Raw genomic sequence first — 19,071 nt, 5'->3', positions numbered from 1 at the left:
CTCATAACCTTGGATCCTTTCTTGAGGTTTGTGGTTGAATCTAGTTTCACAACTTGCTCTAGGCACTGGCCTCAGATTAGGATAGAATTATTCCTATGAGGCCAGATAACTTTTTTTTTTGTTTGTTTTAAAAGGTAGAATTAATATTTGTTTGTCATTTATAATCAGATGGCAGCTGGGTATATAGTCTCCATACTTCATTATTTTTGGTAAATAAAAGACTACAAGTTTTAAATAGTTAATGGCTCATTATGTTGTCAGAAAACATGATTAGACTAATTTATTAATGGTGGCTTCAAGTTTTCCCTTATCAGCTCCAAAAACTGGAGCCCACCCACCTTTCATTCCTTTTAAAAAAACTGGAAGATGGCATACATTTCTTCATACTCTGAAGCGAACATCCCATCCTGACAGTTATCCACATCTGCTTTGAGGAACCCCACGCTGGAATACTTTTCAGCAAGGCAATGAAAGAAGGGCTTGATCATTTTGCAAGGCCCACATCATGTGGCTGAGAAGTCAACTACAAGTTTATCGCCTGCAGCATCTGAGCCTTCCTGAAAAGCAAACTTGCTCTTCTGCTTCACCATTTTGAGTGTTGGGGTCTGATGACTGACTGTAAGAACCGATGGAAATGGATTCAAAGTGCTGGACCGAGCTTTGGCCAGAGGACCTTTGTCTTTTGAATTGTCCTCTAAACCCTGATGTTGAACTCATTTTCTAACAGGAAGGACAGACTAGTATTTCTGTTTTCTGGTTGACTGATCGGTTTTCCTGATTGTCCTTAATGCCACATCTGGGTTTTCACCGGGTCCCAGCTAGCTCTCTTCTTTTCTCCCCTAAATGAAAACTTTAATGACTTTACTTAATCTAGTCTCTGCCCTCAAGTATCTGAAATATGAGCCTCTTAGACCAAAGATAGGCAGTTTAATTTTATCAAAGACCATGAGCCTGGGGGGAGGAAATCAGTCAAAGGTCACTTAATAAGCCAGCTTAATTGAAGTGGTTTGGTCTCCTTAGGGAAACGTAAAATATTCAACTCAGAAGCTTAAAAATGTTTTTATTGAGATATAACTCACATATCATAAAATTTACCCTTTAAAGTTGCACATTTCAGTGGTTTTTATTATATTCACAAAGTTGTGAACCATCATCACTATCTAACTCTACCCTAAAATAAACCTTATACCCATTAAGCAGTCACTATTCATTTTTCCCTCCTCCCAGCCCCAGGCAACCATTAATCTACTCTCTGTCTCTATGAATTTGCCTATTCTGGATGTTTAACATAAGTGGCATCATACAATATGTGGGCTTTAATATCTGACTTCTTTATATAGCATAATGTTTTCAAGGTTCATCCATGTTGTGGCATGTATCAGTACTTCATTCTTTGTGGCTGAATAATATTCCATTGTGTGGATATACTTCATTTGGTTTATCCATTCATCACTTGATGTATATTTGGGTTCTTTCTACTTTTTGGAAATTACGAATGATGCTTCTGTGAACATTTGAGTATGAGTTTTTATGTGGACACATGTTTTCAATTCTCTTGGATATATACCTAGGAGTTAAATTGTTGGGTCATATGGTAACTCTTTATTTAACTTCTTGAGGAATTGCCAAACTGTTTCCCAAGGCAGCCATACTATTTTACAGTTTTACCAACAATGCATGAGAGTTCCAATTTCTGCACATTCTTTTCAACAATTGTTATTATCCATTTTAAAAATTATAGCCATGCTTGTGGATATGAAGTGATATGTCATTCTGGTTTTGATTTGCATTACCCTAATGACTAATGATGTTGAACATCTTTTCATGTGCATGTTGGCTATTTGTATACTTTATCTGAAAAAATGTTTATTCAAATTCTTTGCCCATTTTTAATTGGGCTGTCTTTTTGCTTTCTTTGTTATTATTATTATTTTAGAGATGGGGTCTTTCTGTGTTGCCCAGGCTGGCCTTGAGCTCCTTAGCTCAAGTGATCCTTCTCCCTCAGCCTCCTGAGTAGCTGGAATTATGGGTGCTGGCTTATTTTTGTACTTTCTTAATAGTGTACTTTGAAGCACAAAATTTTTAGTTTTGATGAAGTCCAATTTATTTATTTTTTTCTTTTGTTGCTTATGACCATCTGCTTTTTAAATTAAACTCAGAAATCCTAAAGCTTTTCCATTAAGCACAACAAATAATAAAACTACATATCTTAATTCCACGTTGTAGCAACTTAAGGGAGTAGAATTGATATCAGGGAAAGGGAGAAGATGGGGGTAGACTCTTTACTTGGACTTTAGACCTCAAAGTATGAATGTTACCAACTGCCTTTGAGCATTGAACACATAATCATCAAGCATAACTAACTCTTTGGGAACTGCCCTAATCATTAAACTTTTAGTAGCTTTCTTCTGGAAGGGGAGAAGCCCCTGCTACCAAGAGGGAGCTCACTTCCTGCACTGCAGCATTGTTACCTAAGGACAAGTGAAAATGAAGATAAAGTGTCAGAAAAAGGGAGAACTTTGCAGTTAGGCTGTTGGGAGTCTCCATTGGGTTCTCTGGAACTAGATGCTGCAACAGAGGTAGAAGTGCAAAGGGGAGGACATCTGTGAATGGAAAAGGGAGGAAGCAGTTTGGCCAGGAAGAGCTCTTGGCCTCTGATGTAGACTTGACAAAGCCTCTGCCAGTCTAATGGGGTACTCTGAGCAAAAATCGCTTGTTAGAGGAGTTCCACATTGGTAGAAGAGGGATGGGCCATTGTGCTACCACCTTGCTCAGCCATTGGCTGGGAGCTGCCTTAAGAAGAGAGTGACTGTGGCTTAAAAACTGAGGTGGTCCTTGAAGGAACTAATTGCTGGGGGCAAATAAACCAACATTCTTGGTAGCAGGGGAGTGAGTCCTTTATTGAAGGGGCAATGTAAGCATGGAATCTCCATGTCTGCCATACAGACAAACATGAAGTTCAAATTCCAACAACATGTGACCTTAGGCAACCACTCTTCCTCAGTTTTTCCATCTGTAAAATGGAGAAAATGCTTTCCTTACAGGGTTGTGGGAGGATTAAATAAGGCAAGAATGAACATAGTGTCTGATTCAGCACAGGCATTTGATAAGTATTAGTTCTTCCCTTTCCCCCAGATGAAAATAAGCCAAGGGAACATTCTGTTCTGCAAACCAGTTCCCACCCTGCTCTTTCTAAACTTCATTTTCTTTCAATTTCCAGGAGGGGACCAAGTCTCTGTGGCAGTTTCCTGATCTTCTGGATATGCTGCCATGCTGTCCCAAGGCTGGTGGTGTCCCCTGACTTGTTCCTTTCCTGACTTTCTCAGCCTGGAGACTGAAAGCTCTCTTTGACTGTTGGCCCTCCCAGGCAGAGTCCACTGGCTGTTAGGGTGAAATAGGGCTGATGCTTCCTGGAATCCACCAGAAGTATGCAAATTGCACCATCTCTTTCAGCTGCCTGCGCCTGCATTCCAGCGAAGATTCCTGTAAGAAGAAACCATCCTGTTCCTCTTTGTAAGTGCCTCATTAAAGCTGGAGGACAAATTCCTCCCGCTTCACTTGCCCTGGGAGGTGAGATAGCACCTGAATAGGAAGAGGAGGATGTGCTCCACGTGATGTCATCCTTCTTGGGGTATTCTGACCACAGGGACACTGGTGTTCAAGGCCTGGGTACTTCCTGTGTGCCTGATTCACTGGGGAGTCTCACCTCGTTGGGGTATAAACATGAAATGATTTTATTTCTTCCAGTAACTGCCCTGGCTGTGCTGTGCCAGATCTCTCTTTCCTGCTGAGGAGCCGCTCCCTTAACGATGTCTTGGTCTGGTTCCATAACTTTTCAGCCACGTTCGGTTACTATAACAGTCTTATTCCAGTAATAAAGACTCAGCCTCTTATATTTTTAAAACTTTCATCGCAAACTCGATTCAGAGCTCTTCTCTCCCATTCCCTCCATGACAAGTGAGAGTTGGGTCCTGGCTGTTTGGAGCAGTGGAGGGGAAGTAGGTCCTGGCTGGAAGGTGCCTCACCTCCTCCCTCCTTGGGCCTCAGCATCTGTATTTGAGCAGAGGGGAGGGATGGAGAGTAAGAGACCTCTTTACAGGAGTGTCCTTTACCCCTTCCTGTTCTGTGTGGCTCTGTTAGATGCTGAAGATCTCACACCACCCTCCTCCATCACTGAAAACCACCCTTTCCCCCCTTTCCCTTACACAGATGCACCTCCCTTTAGCCTCAACAATGGTACAGGCACCCAATGACCCTTTGTTGACTTGGCCATGGGTACCTGGGCAAACCCTCAGCTCCTGCCCTTCTACTGACTTCCGTGCATCTCCATGTAGAGCTGCAGGGCCTGTAGGGATCCTTTCCCATAATCCTTCAAGGACCCCACAGCCCTGGGAAGGGAGAGCTGCCACCATCTTCTTCCCAGTCATGCTGCCCCAGGATCCTTCGAGCCCTGCTAGAGGGGCTACTGTAGTGGGCCTCTTGCTTTCAGAATCTCCCGGACTCCGATGGGTACCAGTCTCTACATTCAAGTGCAGTCCCAGCCCTCAAAGTAAGTTCATCAGGCATCCTGCTTTTCCTTCCCACAACTGGGGAGAGGAACAACAAGGGCACGGGCTGCAGTTCTAGGCTCCCAGGATGACAAAGACTCTGACAGTGATCTGTGCCTCTGAGGCATCAGGGAGAGTCTGGATTCCCTCTCCCTTCACACTGGGGCAGGAAAGCACCCCTATCATCTCTACAGGGGTGAGGGGGGTGACTCTCCCTTTTTCTCTCTCAGTTCTGCTCTTGACTGGAGATGGGCTGGGTGCCGGTCCATTTAGAGGTTGCTGATGCCTTGAGCAGCGGTGTGTGGAGGTGGCTGGCTCCATCTGCTGGTGGCTTGGTGGTAATTCTGTGGGGTTACTTGGCTCCTCTTGGCTGCCGGTCTAGCATAATGGGGAAACACGCTAGGACATGCCCAACTGCAGGCAGTGCTATCCTGTCTCTTCTCTTTTAACCTGTGTTGAAGTTGTCATTCCTCCTGGAAGGATTTCTTGATTAATTCCTACCGTTTGACATGCTCCTTCACTGCTCACCCTCAGCACTCTGACTCTCGATTGGTAGTAAGTTCATGTGCCCACAAATGAAATGTCTCTTGAGTAGTTTTCATGTGTTTTGAGGATAGCTAGTGTTTATTGAGCGCTTCCATGTGCCATCTACTGTCCCAAGCATGTCACATACTTCATCTCATCTCCTCACACCACAATCCAATGAGCTAGGTACTGTCACTGTCCCCATTTTACAAATGAGAAAACTGAGATAGAAATGTTAAATAGCATCTCTTAGGTTTACAGTCAGAAAGTGATGTAAAGAGGCACGCTGAACTCGGAGCTTCTACTGTCTACCGACATTCTGTTCTGCCTACTTGGTTTCATACTGTGATCCCTCTGCCTCCTCGCCTCTCCTCATCCCTTACCCCGAAAGCCTTAAATAAGTATATGTGGATCACAGTGAAGTACTCCCCATAAGATTTTTTTTTGTTTAGACTAATGGAATCTTCCCAGTTGGGGCTTGTGCAAGAGCTAAACTAGCCCTGGTGAGATTGTGGTCAACAAATAAATGGGCCAAACTGTGTGGTCATGTTGAAGTCATTAGCACAGAGCCTTTGGACACAAGGACAAATGCTGCTCTAATATCTTAGATTATTTTTTTCCCAGGGAGGCCTAGAATCCTGACTATATACTCCTGAGAAATACTTTTCATTTGAAAAATGAGAATCTCTATTGTTTGCATAGTGCATTTACTTTCATCGTCTCCTAGATATATTTGCAACCACTCTGAGCAGAAGGTGTTAATATCACTCTTGTTTCATGGGTGAGGAAATGGAGACATGGAGGTTAGCAACTTTTCTGAGGTTACATAGCTTGTATGTGCTGAAACTGGGATCCAGAGCCAAATCTTCTGCCTCCACCCTATCATGTCAAAGGGGTGTCCTTACTGCCATTTGCCAAGAGCCTCAGGCTCCTGACTCCTTTCTGTGGGCTCTGTTTCTCCGTGGGCATTTCCTTCACTTTTAGCCATGTCCATGGCCCTTGATCCTGTCTCTTCTAGCCTCCCCACACTGGTTTGACCCACATCCTCTTCATCTTTCTCAAGGGCTGGTAGTACCCCTTGGAATAGGGGGACCCGATCTTGAAGCCTTCTCACCATGGCCCCCAAGGCCCTGAAGGGGCTGTTCATTGCCTTTATCGGCTCTAGTCATGGCGGATGTTATTTATTGTCAGATAAATGTATTTCCAAATAAAACAGAAAACGAACAAATAAACACAGTGACAGAGCTGTAAAAAACCCTGCTGGCTCGCTCACTTGTAGAAAAGCCTGCACAACTAATTAACCCGAATAGACCTCCGTGGTGTTTGGAAACAAGCTTGGAATTAATATTGCCATTCTCAGCTGCTGGAACCAGCCTCTAAATCTTTATTGGGTAGTAGCAAGAGAGAGATACAGAGAGTTATAGAGACAGTAAGAGGCCAAGATGGAAGGAGATAGAGTGACAGAGGAAGATAAACGCAGCTAGCCATCTGCCTCTGTACCCATCCATATCACCTTAGCTACACTCTGAATCCTAGACAGACAGACAGAGAGACAGATAGACTGTGTTTCCTAAGAGCGAGAGATAGGAGAAAATAGAGCCTTTGTCAAGTTCAGAGCACATTTTGCTTCCATATCTTTGAAGTCAGAGAATCAGAGGCTCCTGGACTGGAAGGGGCTTATGAGAGGTCATCTAATTCAGTGGTTTAAGAATTATTTTTAGCAGCAAAACCTTTTCCTGAAATGAAATCATACACAGAAGGGCCATGTATAAAGCAGATGAAAGTGCACCTGCCCCATTTGGAGCTTGCTGCTCCTCCAAGCCCCTCCCCTCTTCCGCCACAGGGCAGGCCCTGTGTCTTCTGGGTCTTCAGGGCTCTGGAGAGCACAGCTGGAAAATTAAAGCTGCTTGGCCTCTGGGTGGCAAGCCTTTGGGAGTGTTCCTGGTTCTTCTCTGGATTTAGGCTTAGCCCAGTTTGAGAGTCCCCCAGAAAGGGGGTGTGGTAGAGTGGATACGCCAGTTGGTAAAAGAGGTGGGTTACCCAAGGGAATGCCTACTCTCTTGCTCTGAACATGTTTGGTTCTTAAACTTTGATATTCACTTTCCCTGGAGATCTTTGTTGGCAGGAACTGAGGAACTGATCTGTTGACCTTGAGGTAAGGATGGCATCTCAGCTGGTGAGCTTCAAGAGCCAACCACCTGACCCAGACTTTGCCTGGAGGAGGCTTGTCATAGCTCCACATCAAGTTCAGGAGGGGAGGCCAAGAGTACAGGAAGAACATCTCCCTTCTCTTTAAGTGTGGCAAGTGGCCAGGGAGGACTTCTCTATAGACCATTCAGCTGTGCTCTACAGGGATGACTGGCGAGCTACCGGGAAATTGTACTTTGTATGTTTTTTCTTGCAGAGGAAGGAGGGGCAGTGGCCCGAGGCTGGGAAATCCTCCAGCTGAGTGGCACTGTGGGGATTTGTCTGGCCTCTGCTTCTGGAAGCCCTGTTCTCAGCCTCCAGAGCAGAGCCCTGAGGCTGGGTGGAAAGGCCCCTCTCTTGGAGTCAGTGGTGGATGGGGAAGGACAGGGGAGGAAGACCAGGCACTGTGTTAGGAGCCTTCCTGTCTCCTATTAACCCCGAATGTCCTTGGCTCAGGCCTAGGCAACAAAGGGGGTACAGCAAGAGGAGAAACACAAATCAAGAAGTGATGCTTTTTTTGAAGGAGAAATTATAAATTGCAATTTAATCACATAATCACTTTGACACTCTCAAGCAAGCTAATTTCTTCCCTTGCCTCATTTCATCCACTCGGTGAGATGAATCTTAATGAATAATGTCCTATGAATATTTAATTTTTGATCAATATGAATTTTCTCTGGCATACCTGCTGGAGACATAAATCAGCTTCTTTCTGCCCAACAGAGTGAATTTGGACAGCAGCCTGAGTAGATCTCTGCCCATGGCCACAGAAGATGCCAGCCTGAAGTTTTTGATGCTCTTGTTTGCCACCATCTCAACATTGTGACTTGGACCTCCGTCAGTGCCATCCCTAAGCTGTGTTTTCTAATACTACTCTATGAGCAGAAGTCTGAAGCCGTGGTTGTCTGGGCAGATAAGATGCATCTGAAACTGACTTTCCACAGGTGGCCCCTTTTCCTTCATCCTTTTTCTTCAATGACTTAAGCCTCCCTTCTGACACTAACTTTATCTTTCCTGGACTCTGGAGACAACTGTTATGGTTCGAAAGATGAAAAGAACCATTCTCAGTTGCTTGAGAAGGCTTCTTTCATGAGATAATACTTAGTATTTGTACAGTGTGTTACAGTTTGCAAAGTGACTTCACATACATGTTTTCTTTCCATGTTTTAAAACATCATTGTGTTTGATCTTTCTTTCCTGACTGTGAGGTGAGGAAATAGGGCTGGGCAAGTTCTTTCTTACCCTGGGTCAAGAAGGGTTAGTACTGGAACTCACACGCTTGAAGAATGGCTAAGTTCAAAGCCGGGACAATGGGTCCAAACTGAGCTGTGTATAAAGAGAGATTTAGTAGCTGGGACTAGGGTCTGGAGAAAGAGGGAGGGTATCCTTAACAGGCAAATTGGAGGTGACCTCAATGAAGAATTGATGACAATAATGGTACTTTTGGAGAAAATACTCCAATTGCTTAAGGCAATAGACAGAGATGGCATGTTTAAAATGTATTTTGGGTGTGTATCCGTATCCTGTACATTTTGTTTTCCTGGGGTTCTCCACCTATGAAAGCAATAGGTTTTAGTGCTTTAGGAAGGGCAGGAACCACCTCAACACAGAGGTTATTGTTCAGTTTAAATCTCAGAGCCAAGTTCTTGTTTTTCAGTCCATCAAGACAAAACAATCTTGAAAGTAAGATTTTGTGTAGAAAGCAAATAAATTTCTAAATTCAGCAACCTCCCAATAATATGATCATAGAATTTCCCTGTAAACAATAGGGTAGAGATAATTCAGATTATGGTATGATGGAAGTCACTTGGGAAGCTCACCCCTTCTCACCTGAGGGGCGTGGAGAAAGAAGGGAGAGGTGGAGGAAGGACGATGGAGTCAGAGTGCTGGGTCCTCATTTTTATTCCTGTAGGTCAAATCACTGAACACAGCAGAAACTTTCAGATAGAGGCCGGGCCCAGGGGCTCACACCTGTAATCCCAGAACTTTGGGAGGCTGAGGTGGGCAGATCACCTGAGGTCAAGAGTTCGAGACCAGCCTGACCAACATGGAGAAATTCCATGTCTACTAAAAATACAAAATTAGCCAGGCGTGGTGGTGCATGCCTGTAATCCCAGCTACTTGGGAGGCTGAGGCAGGAGAATCGCTTGAATCCGCAAGGCAGAGGTTGGGGTGAGCCGAGATCGTGCCATCATACTCCAGTGGGCAACAAGGGTAAAACTTCGTCTCAAAAAAAAAAAAAAAAAAAAAAAAAGAAACATTCAGATAGATATGAAGGAAGCTAAGAACATGGGGTTGCTGTCTCCAGCCTTACATTCCCCTCAACATGGCACAGGAGCTAAAGTGAAAGGAGGTACGTAATTAGATGAGACTGAGGCAGTGCTCCTGTTCTCCATGGCCTGGAAATGTTGTACACTGGAACTTAGGAATCCTAATGTGCTCTGGTTGAGGTGCTGAGAGATCTTGTAGTCCAGCAGAGGCTTGGGGATGCAACACAGTGTTCACTGAACAGGGGACTTTGCAACTGGAGAGAAAGAACCAAAACTGTGACTTTTAGTGGTGGGAGCTCATGCATCATTCTGACAAGTCATGATCGGTTATGAAAGAGTCTAGGAAACAAACTAAACAAATAACCCAGGCAGAGGTCAGCTTAGACCAGAGGTTAGTTCTCTCCCATTACCACAAGGTGAAGTAGGATCCATGATGTGCCTGCTACCAATAAGGAAGAGTCAGGGTAGTGGTGGAGTGTCTAGGGAGGAAATTTAGAAGTCTGAACATTTACCCTGGAGAAACTGAACCATCTGAAAATATGTTTATGTCAGTGCTAGTAATTTTCAAGTTTAGCTTATTGTCTTAAATCATGTTTTAAGAACACAGAATTTGAGATAAAGATTATATGCTAAAGTTTTACTGAATGGTGCAGGCCTAGGGCAGCAAAAATAAGGGAAAAAACAAAAGCGAGGCAGGGAAGGAGAGAAGTAAGCCATAGTCTCACAAAAAGCCCATTTGGTTTCAGACATATGGGACTTCCTCCAGATGGGCCATGAGGACCATCATACCTCAAAATAGTCTGTGTGGGGAGGGGTGATTTGAATATATCTGTTGCATTCTCCTCTTTCTTGTCTTTCAATGATCACCATTTGCCCCATGGTATATTAACTCTACCACACTATGAGGTTATATTACCTGTTCCCTATGGTAGGATGCTGAAGAAGTTAGAGTTTCAACGCTCAAGCCATAGTCCTTTATGGTAGTTTTAAAATATGTCCACAAATGCTTTCATAATTCTCTCTTTAAGAGGTGGAGCTTAATTCCCCTCTACTTGAGTGTGGGCTGGTCTTAGGGACTTGCTTCTAACAAATAGAATAAAATGAATGTGACATTGTGTGATTGCAGAGATTAGGTCATAAAAGGCACTGTGTCTTCTTCCTTACTCTTAAACAACAGCTGACCCTTGAACAACATGGGGGTTAGGGGTGCCAACCCCTGCGTAGTCAAAAATGCATGCATAATTTGGAATCCCTCCAAAACTTGACTACTAATAGCCTATTACTAATCAGAAGCCTTATAGCTAATATAAACAGTTAACACATATTTTATATGTTATATATAAGAAAATTGCAAGAAAGAGAAAATATATTTACTATTAATTAAGTGGAATTATATCATTATAAAGGTCTTCATCCTTGTAGTCTTCACCTTGAGTGGGCTGAGGAGGAGGAGGAAGAAGAGGGGTTGGTCTTGCTGTCTGAGGGGTGGCAGACATAGAAGAAAGTCCATATGTAAGTTTATCCTCTTGGTTCAAACCCATGCTATTTAAGGGTCAACTGTCCTTGCTTTGGGAGAAGCCAGCTTCCATTGTGACGATACTAAAGCAGCCCATAGAGAGGCCTGCATGGTGAGGACCTAAAGCCTCCTGCCAACAGCCATGAGAGTGAGGCATTTTGGCAGTGGATCTTTCAGGCTCTGTCAAACCTTCAGATGATTGCAGTTCTTGTCAACATCCTAACAGTCATTTCATGAGAGACCCTCAGCCAGAACCATCCTGTTAAGCCACTCCCAGATTCTTGACCCACTCAATCTGTGAGATAATGTTTATTGCTTAAGCCACAAGTTTTGACGTAATTTGTTAAAAAGCAATAGGTAATAATATACCCTTTTTCTGAGTCTGGGAGTGGTGAGAGGAACTTGAACCTTCATAAGTCCTGTTGAGTCAGACCTGAGCAATAGAGCCTTGTCTTCTGCCATGGGAGACACGAGAGTACCTGCTGAAGCCCTCACCACAGAGAAGGCTGAGATAGATACGATGTCAGTAGATGCGGCTGTAGATGCTGGGACTATCCATGTGGTTGAGGGGAGAGGCAAGTGGAGCAAATCTGACGAGACCCATACACTGTGTCTGGTACAGTAGACTCCTATTCCACAGTCCTGTGCTTTCCACTAGGATGGAGACTCCAGAAGCACAAGTAAGCACGTTACAGAGAAACAGGCCATAAATGTTTTGTATATTTGCATAAAACATGAATAGAATTGAGACAATGGGATTTGTTAAAATAATAAATTCCCATCACAAAAAAGTAAAACGATATGGAAAAATACAAAGACAAAGCAAGCATCACCTAACCCATAATGCAAAGAAAACACTGTTATATTACTTGATTTTTTTACATTCGCTCCTTATATTGACATCTTCCCTCGTCAATAAATATAATTAAATATATCTTTCCATGAAATATAGTAGACTAGATGTTCTATGAAACTCCTCCAGGGACAGTATGCCTCCAAATGATGGTATGTTTGTGTACACATACATGTATGTCTATATAGAGAGACTAATACATGCACACATACACACACACATATATATATTCCTGCCCCACCTTTAAAAATACATGAATGCATGATTGAGTTGGCATAATATTTTATTTTTTTATTTATTTTAGAGACAGGATCTTGCTCTGTCACCCAGGCTTATTTATTTTTTTTAGAGACAGGGTCTAGCTCTGTCACCCAGGCTGGAGTGCGATCATAGCTCACTGCAGCCTCAAACTCCTGGATTCAAGTGAGCCTCCCACCTCAGCCTCCTGAGTAGCTAGGACTACAGGTGCATAACAAAGAGCAGCATACTCTCATGTCTGGCTAATGTTATTATTTTTGTAGAGTTGAGCTCTTGCAATGTTTCCTGGGCTGATCTTGAACTCCTGGGCTCAAGCGTTCCTTCTTTCTGGTGTTGGGATTACAGGTGTGAGTCACCGCACCCAGCCAAAGGGAATAAGAAACAACAAAAAAACATTAAATGAAAAGAATAAGTGAGTTGTTGAGCTAGTCTTTGTCTTGGGGTCTAACTGGGTTTCAGTAGGTAATGTGGGTCATATACATGAGAGATGAGAGATATAGTCCAAGGATCAAGCGGATTGAATCTATATACAAAACTGGGATCCCTGAGGGGTGAAATTCTCAGTAGATGAACTAGAAAAAACACACCCAGAGGGAGAAAGAGAGTTGGTGAAGATATTTGGTTGTCATCCTTGACTCTTGGTGGAATAGAAGAAAAAAACAAAGAAAAATCTTTCTTGGAGAATTTCTAATCTTAAACTTAGACATCTCTCAAAAATTTGAAGTTTTCTAGATTGGCGCTATCCCTAGGGCTCAAATAACAGCAGCAACACATTTTTCTGGATAGAACATTCTTTAAGCACTGGTCTCAGAGAATTCTCACAGATGAAGCTCCAGAGGACATGGACTTCACAATCAAAATTCAGCAAACACATAAGAAAATAAATTACCCTGAGTGAGAACAGCATGTTTCTGGAAAATTGTAATGACCTTGATTTACTTATTTAATATCAAATACAAAAGAAATATATTTAATTTGTTTAGGAAATAAAAGAGAGTACTGGAAGTATAATGAGGAAACAAAAGACTGAGAATAACCTAGTTAGATATAATAAAGAAATAAATAGAGCTTTTAGGGAAAAAAATCATTGAAATTAGCAACTAAATAAATATGATAATCACTTAGGCACGGCTGAAAAGAGAATTGGCGATCTGGAAGCTTTTCTGAAGAATCACCTAGAATACAACAGAAAGACAGAGATATGAAAGATTTAGGAGATATAAAAGACAGAGTGGGGAGATACAATATACATATAATTGGAATTTCAAAGAATGACGATCAGAGTGGGAGAGAAGTGTTTGAAAAGATAATGACTGAAAAATGTCCAGTCCTAATGAAAGAACAGTTCTCAGCTCTAACAAGCTCAGTGAATCCTAAGTGGGATAAAGGAAAAGAAACCCACATTTTATAGAAAAGCTGAAAACATGGATTATAAATCATTCTACTATAAAGACACATGCACATGTATGTTTATTGTAGCACTATTCACAATAGCAAAGACTTGGAACCAATACAAATGCCCATCAATGATAGACTGGATAAAGAAAATGTGGCACATATACACCATGGAATACTAGGCAGCCATAAAAAAGAATGAGTTCCTGTCCTTTGCAGGGACATGGATGAAGCTGGAAATCATCATTCTCAGTAAACTAACACAGAAACAGAAAACCAAACACCGCGTGTTCTCACTCATAAGTGGGAGTTGAACAATGAAAACATATGGGCACAGGGAGGGGAACATCACACACTGGGGCCTGTTGTGGGGTGGGGGGCAAGGGGAGGGATAGTATTAGGAGAAGTACCTAATGTAGATGATGGGTTGATGGGTGCAGCAAACCACCATGACAAGTGTATACCTATGTGACAAACTTGCACGTTCTGCACATGTATCCCAGAACTTAAAGTATAATTAAAGAAAAAGACAAACTGAAAACACTAAAGATAAAGAGAGGGTCCTAAAAGGAGTCAGAGAGAAAAGATAGATTATCTGCAAAGCTGTAAAAATTCTATCCACTGCTTATTTCTCAACAGCAGCAATGGAAGCCAGAAGACTACGGAATGGTAGCTTTGAAATATTAAGTGAAAATACCTATTACGATGGAATTGTACTCCCACCAAAATTATCTCTCAAACATGAGGGCAAAACAAGGACAGTTTAAAAATGTTTTTACAAACACAATTGGTACAATATACACTAAGAGACACTTACTAAAGAAATGTATAAGGATACACACCAGGTAGAAGAAACGTGTTCCCAGAAGGAGGTTTGAAATGCAAGAAGAAATGGTGAAGGAAATAGTAAATGTTTATATGTATAAATAAATATTGATTATATAAAATAATAAAACCTAATTTATTATTATTAAACTGAAATTATAAAGGTAAAAATCAAGTTAGAACTAAAATCATGGACAAAAGTACACAAATTGACCATATTTGAATAGAGATCAAAACAGGAAAAATAAAACTTCTTTTTTAGATATACATAGATGTGTGATTAAACTATAGAGGAAAGAAAGGGAATGATTAGTATAAAATTTGGGGTAGTGGGCCAAACGCGGTGGCTCATGTCTGTAATCCCAGCACTTTGGGAGGCCGAGGAAGGTGGATCACGAGGTCAGGAGTTCAAGACCATTCTGGCCAACATGGTGAAACCCTGCCTCTACTAAAGTACAAAGAATTAGCCGGGTGTGGTGGTGTGTACCTGTAGTCCCAGCTACTTGGGAGGCTGAGGGAGAGGAGTTTCTTGAACCCAGGAGGTGGAGGTGGCAGTGAGCTGAGATAGCGCCACTGCACTCCAGCCTGGTGACAGGGCAAGACTCCGTCTCAAAATAAATAAATAAATAAATAAACAAACAAACAAATAAATAAATAAATAAATAAAATAAATTTGGGGTAGTGGGTGACTAGAGTTGGGGAGGGAGGAGGAGGGAATAGGATAGGGGCATGCAGAGGGCTTAGCTTTGAGGTATCTTAAACATTCTGTTTCTTAAGGTGGGTGCTGGGTACTGGCTGCTTATTTTTTTCATTATGGGTATTCTTTTTTTTTTGAGATGGAGTTTTGCTCTTGTTGCTCAGGCTGGAGTGCAATGGCATGGTCTTGGCTCACTGCTACCTCTTCCTCCTGGGTTCAAGAGATTCTCCTGCCTTAGCCTCCCAAATAGCTGTGATTACATGCATTTACCACCATGCCCAGCTAATTTTTGTATTTTTAGTAGAGATGGGTTTCATCATGTTGGCCAGGCTGGTCTCGAACTCCTGACTTCAGGTGATCTACTCGCTTCCGCCTCCCAAAGTGGTAGGGTTACAGGTGTGAGCCAATGCGCCCAGCCCATTACAGCTATTCTTTTTTTTTTTTTTTTTTTTTTTTGAGATGGACTCTCGCTCTGTCACCCAGGCTGGAGTGCAGTGGCGTGATCTCAGCTCACTGCAACCTCTGCCTCCTGGGTTCAAGCGATTCTCCTGTCTCAGCCTCCCAAGTAGCTGGGATTACAGGCGCACCACTACGCCCAGCTACTTTTTGTATTTTTAGTAGAGATGGGGTTTCGCTATGTTGGTCAGGCTGGTCTCGAACTCCTGACCTCGTGATCCACCCACCTCTGCCAAAGTGTTGGGATTACAGACATGAGCCACCACGCTCGGCCTATGACTATTCTTTAAAATGTAAATATCGATTATATGTACTTTTTCTATGGTATAATAAAAACAGACAAATTACAAATGATGTTGTGATGACCATTGTTGCAGCATGTATTATTTCACATACAAAGTAAATTCCTAGAAAGATTTTGAGGAAAAGGGTGAGTATAGTAAGTTTACTTTGAAACTTTTTCACCTATCTTCCCAAAGTGTGCACCAACTTCCACTTCCACTGACAATGCCTAACAAGGCCCATTTACCTACACCCTTTCTGTGCATGTTTTCTAAAATGTCCTCCAGTCATGTATGCCAGCATGGTGAGCTAGGCTTGTTTGAAGAGACTGGAATGGGATGAACAATTTATGAAACAGGAGTTATAATTAATCCCACTTTACCTATAAGGAAACTGAAAATCACTGAGGTTGAGTGACTTATCCAGGCTCACACTGTGGTCCAGGCTCACATTGTGGTCCAGGCTCTTGCCTCTATGTTCAGTGCATGGTCTTTTTGCTATATCCCACTGCTGGCCAAACTCCATTGAACCTGTGTGTTGTCACAGTCTGCTGCTGCACGTAAAAATCTTTCCTAGTCTAGCCATGTCAGAAAAGAAGGCAAGAAGAATGTGCACACTGTGGGTTGCTGGAGGTGGTAGAGTGGCCTGGGGAAGAAAGGTTTTCAACATTTATATCCTCCAATCTGAGGACCATTCCCTTCCTTGGCCTTTGTTGCTTAAGCCGCTGATTATACACTTTGGAGACAGAATGTTGGAGGCCTATTTAATCAGCCTGGTGTCTGGCACGTGGCAAGTACTAAATATTTGCTGGCTGTTGAGTAAACTCTGGTTGATATTTTTGTCACCAAATATGGAGGGAAAACTGTCCCTTTGGCTCGGCCAGGCTTCTTTCGCTGCATGAAGTGAGTCTAGTCCAGGGCAGAAGAAGAGACGAATTGACCTGCCAAGGTCTCTTCCTGCTGAAAAGACAAGGATTTGTCAGCGGGCACCGCTGTGGAGAGCAGGCCCCCATTCCTGACTTCCTCAGAGGTACATTGGCTTTCTTTTCACCAAGTGATTAGCAGGGAGATTGGCAGGCAGTAGTGGCAATGGAAGTTTAATGTTCTGGAAACCCAGTCTTTTTCCCTTTTCTCCGAGGTTTTCCCTGGTGAGCCAGGGAAAGGTCTTGCAGCTTAACAGGCAGACAGGGATGGGGCCCTGGAGTTTTACCATCAGAGACTGAAATTTATCACTGTGACACCTACCCCAGGCATGACAGCATTTGTAGGGGAGAAATGGCAGGTTAGGGGGAGGAAACTGCTGTCCTGCCCTGGGGACGCTGTCCCTGGCAGGGCACTGAGACCCTGTGGTGACCCTGAGATTTGACTGACCCATCCTTCCCTTGGGCCCATTCTGCCCAAGGCAGGCCAGAATACTTTTGACTCATAACCCCCCACAGCCCCCCCACCCCCCGCAGCTAAATAAATCAATGGATCCTAAAGTTCTGAGCTGGTACCCAACACTTGGTGGATCCTGAGTCCTTATGCCTAACAGAGGACTCGATGTAGTGGGAAGAGCTGATAGCCCTGTCTGCCTCCCTGCCTCTTTTGTTTGCTGGAGGCTGCAATATACAATGTCTTCCCTTTTCTACACTTGCCCTTAATATATTTGAAGAAAGCTGTCATGTCCCTTTTTAGTTTTGTCATCTTCCAGCTAAATATCCTCAACTGTTTGTTAAATCATATGACATTGTTTCCAGGCATCTCAACATGTTGGCCTCTCTTTTGCGGGCAAACTGTTGGTTAATATCTCCCTGATGTGTTGCATTCTGTATCTCAGGCTCAGTGCTTGGGATGTTATGAATCTCTTTTGGTGGTGTACTGCCATGATTTAAGAGCACAGGTTTTGCAGTTGGGCTGACCTGGGTTTAAATCCTGGCCCTGCCCAATTTAATAGCTGTTGTGATTGTGGCAGACTGCATTTTCCAAAGGTGGCTATCACAATACATCCTATCCTGCATATTCTTCTTAAAGTGTGGCAACACGCATCCCATCAAGTGGTGGAGTCTCTGTCCCTTCCACTTGAACCTGGGCTGACCTTTGTGACTACGTGGCCAGTAAGTGATGGCAGAAGTGCTGCTGTGAGGCTAGGTCACAGAAGTGCCATGCACTTCCACCTCGTCCTCTTTAGTTGTGTACCCTTGGCACTCAGTCACTATGCTGCGAGGAAGCCTGAGCTGACCCAGGTGGAAGGAACCAATGGAGAGCCACATGTGGGTGTTTTGGCCAATCGCCAAACTGAACTCCTCATCTATAGCTAGTGTCAAGCACCGGACGTGTTGTGAGGAAGTCACTGAGATGGCTCCAGCCCTAGCTGCCATCTGACTGCAACATCGTGAGTGACCTCAGGCGAGAATCACCCAGCTAAGCCCAGTCGGTCCCAGAATAAAATAATCATTTTAAGTCATTAAGTTGAGGAGTGATTTATTATGTAGCAATAGATCATCAGAACAGTGATCTTAGGCTTTGCTGGAGCTCCTGAGCCTCAGTCTCCTTACCTCTGAAATGAGGACTATGAAGTCTACCTTAGAGGATCACTGTGAAAATTAAAAGACAACGCGTAAAAAGTACTTAGCACGTGCTTGCCACACAATAATTAGGCAATAAATTATTAACTATGATTAATGACATCACGAGTGAGATAGGAAGGGTGATCTGGATTGAGACCTCAGATCTAGGTAGTGACAGAAGGATGGGGAACTGAACTTGCAGTGGGACAGCCTCTGGGGAAATAAGCTGAGAGTCAAGCCACAGGTGCCAAATGTGCAGTGAGCTGCGACAAGATTCAGGCAGCATCCAGTGTGAGGAAGACCAGTCCAATCTGGGGAATCTTCTACTTCTTCGTCTGCATAAAGCATGCAAACTGTCAGTGTTAAGACGAGATGAAAGGCAAAACCTGGTAAATCCTGGAGCTGGCTGCTGGGAGAGTGTGGGCAGCACACAGGAAACCTATTGCCGAAAGATTAAGCAGTGTTGGGGACGTGGCCACTGGGGTGCGCCACAGAAAACTCTGGAAGTGAGAGGGGTTTGTGTGAGTATCCCAGGAATCTGAGGTCACAGCTGGCAGAGTTAACAAAGCAACAAGGTGAGGAGCCAGGGAGGATGCCTGATTACATTATTCTGCGTGACGTTTTCTTGTGGTTTGGTTTCCTGCTTCAGAGGGTCTCAGGATGTGAAAGGTGTAGTTTGCTGAAGTAGGTGTCTGCACAATTCAGGCAGCCA

The 19,071-nt window shown here is 43.3% G+C and overlaps 1 pseudogene; it reads right to left on the bottom strand.

Moving 5' to 3' along the window:
- Positions 1-270: 270 nt before the first annotated feature.
- LOC115899160 lies at positions 271-590 on the bottom strand (annotated as a pseudogene).
- Positions 591-19,071: the final 18,481 nt, after the last annotated feature.

This window comes from Rhinopithecus roxellana, chromosome 8 (assembly GCF_007565055.1).
Source record: "Rhinopithecus roxellana isolate Shanxi Qingling chromosome 8, ASM756505v1, whole genome shotgun sequence".
Classification (NCBI taxonomy): Eukaryota; Metazoa; Chordata; class Mammalia; order Primates; family Cercopithecidae; genus Rhinopithecus; species Rhinopithecus roxellana.
This window is presented reverse-complemented; position numbering and strand designations above follow the sequence as displayed.